Genomic DNA, 2,518 nt, shown 5'->3' on the forward strand with positions numbered 1-2,518 from the left:
GAGAGAGAAAAGTGAGAGAGAGAAAAGTGAGTGAGAAAAGTGAGAGAGAGAAAAGTGAGAGAGAAAAGTGAGAGAGAGAGAGAAAAAGAGAGAGAAAGAGAGAGAAAAAGAGAGAGAGAGAGAGAGAAAGAAAGAGAGAGAGAAGAGAGAGAGAAGAGAGAGAGAGACAAAGAGAGAGAGAAAGAGAAAGAGAAAGTGAAAGAGAGTGTGAGAAAGAGAGAGAAAGAGAGAGAAAGAGAGAAAAAGAGAGAGAGAAAAGAGAGAGTGAAGGAGAGAAGGAGTGAAGGAGAGGACAGAGAGGAGGACAGAGAGGGGGACAGAGAGGCGGACAGAGAGGCGGACAGAGAGGGGGACAGAGAGGGGGACAGAGAGGGGGACAGAGAGGGGGACAGAGAGGGGGACAGAGAGGCGGACAATTAATCCCTATATATCTTTAGCTGAGTAGGATGTCTCCATTTACCAGTTGCATTTTAAATAATAAAGGGCACTCCTGTTACCTGTTAATATTATCTCATGAGGTCCATCCCATCTGAAGGGGGACAAGGCCCTCTTATTCTGGCTTTGTGGGAGTGGTCCTATGAATTCCACTTGGGTGTATTTTCATGGTCCTAGTGGACAGGGCTGATGACTTATTTTAATTTTAGTTCCTGGTCCTGGTCCTCTGGCAAAATTTAGCTATGTCTCTTCCCATTACTTTCTACCACTAGTAACTAGATATTAGCTGTATCATTTTAAGTCCCTACTTACATGTGTTAACGTATGTAAACACTGCATGGAGTCTGTTGGTAGATTGTGGGAGCTACCTCTGGTTTCCCTTTTCCAACAGCTCCAGCTTTAATGCATTCTGCTTTTCCTTTGAGCTCACTGCTGCTTGCAAATTTAAAAAGTTCCATTCATCAGTTTTGACTTCTTGCTCTCTCACAGCTGCTATTGTTATCACTTCTGTTCTAATGTTGCTTTTGCTGCATCATCTGGATAATTGTTTCCTCTCTGCTCTGGTGTCTGAATCTTTGAGGGCTTTCACTTTAATTACTGGTGCTGCCTTTGATACAATAGCTGCAGCCACTAGGTCCACTACCATTCGACGTAACATAACCTCGTCTTGCCTATGCCACCATGTGACATAGATTACCCAAGGCCTATCTTATGTCTGTGTAGATATTCGGCCTTTGTCCTTTCCCTAACTGCAGGGCAGCAGTAAGTGCTTTTAGTTTGGCTACTTGGGTGGAATGACATCCTTCTATCCTCAAAGCTCCCCTTTCAAATTAACTATAGCCCACCCTGACCCAGGCTACCATCATAATACTTCCATGTTCCATCTACAAACATACATTTCATATCTGGCCCCTCTAAAAGCGCAGCAGGTCAGGCAGCTCTTCATTCATTCGACCTGGTCTCTCTTCTTCCTTTTCCATGAGGGGGGTGCGGTCATGTGTCTCTCCTTCCCGATTCAGAGTTTGTGGGTTCTCTGTTACTTTTAATCACTTCAACATGTTTGTCTCCTGGCAATAGTGCAGCTTCCCAGTTAGCCCGCTGACTGTCTGTAATACCTCTCAGTTTGCCAGCTTCCAATAGCTGGACAATACAATGTAGTGTATGTAATATTACCTTCCCTAGTTGAGTTAAAGGGGAGGTAGCACATTGGATGGCTTGAACAGATGAGTGTTGCCCTATCATGACTGATTCCATTTTACCTGAATACTCTTGCATAGGCTAGAGTTTGTCTCTGACTGACTGCCATTGCTTTCACTGGAAAAACGGTGAAAGGGCTTTTTCAGGTTAGGGAGTCCAGTGTTTGTGCGGTGGCCAGCGTCTGTTTGATCTTGAGAAAGGCTGCCTCCTGCTCAGGTCCCCAGTCAATTTTCGGAGATAGCCCACTGCACCCACCCTGCCACCAAAACCCCCAACCCTTTGGTGAGGCCTTGCAGGGGTCCAGCAAGTTCAGCTAATTATCTGCAAAGGAGAAAGTGAGGGCTGCAGATGCTGGAGATCAGAGCTGAAAATGTGTTGCTGGAAAAGCGCAGCAGGTCAGGCAGCATCCAAGGCGCAGGAGAATCGACGTTTCGGGCATAAGCCTGAAGAAAGGCTTATGCCCGAAACGTCGATTCTCCTGTTCCTTGGATGCTGTCTGACCTACTGCGCTTTTCCAGCAACACATTTTCAGCTAATTGTCTGCAAAGCCTCTGCAATAGTTACATTGCCCTAATACTTGTCTAATTCCTTTGACAGTATTTTTACCTTTCTGGTCGAATGCTACAGTTGCCTTGTGTTATTATCTGTTGCCATTGGCAACTAACTGGAGATTAGTCCTCATCTCTTTAAATCCTTGTCTCTGCCTACCTTTGTCAGAACCACAAGTTCTCACATTTCTTATTGGGACAGTTCTGGGTGAAGTGCCCATCTTTACTGTACACAAAACACCCTTTTTTTTGTGACCCACCGGCTCCCTGTCAGAATGTTTTCCCTGGAACAACTGCTGCTAACTTCCTAACATTCCCTTTGTTAATTGCTGCTCATT

General features: G+C 45.2%; 1 pseudogene; it reads left to right on the forward strand.

The window, feature by feature from the left end:
* Positions 1-1,575, forward strand: part of LOC148149762 (uncharacterized) — a 9,541-nt pseudogene extending 7,966 nt beyond the window's left edge.
* The last annotated feature ends 943 nt before the right edge of the window (positions 1,576-2,518 follow it).

Source organism: Chiloscyllium plagiosum, unplaced genomic scaffold, assembly GCF_037043375.1.
Source record: "Chiloscyllium plagiosum isolate Xiang-an unplaced genomic scaffold, Cpla_swu_hap1 HiC_scaffold_6, whole genome shotgun sequence".
In the NCBI taxonomy this organism is placed as follows: domain Eukaryota; kingdom Metazoa; phylum Chordata; class Chondrichthyes; order Orectolobiformes; family Hemiscylliidae; genus Chiloscyllium; species Chiloscyllium plagiosum.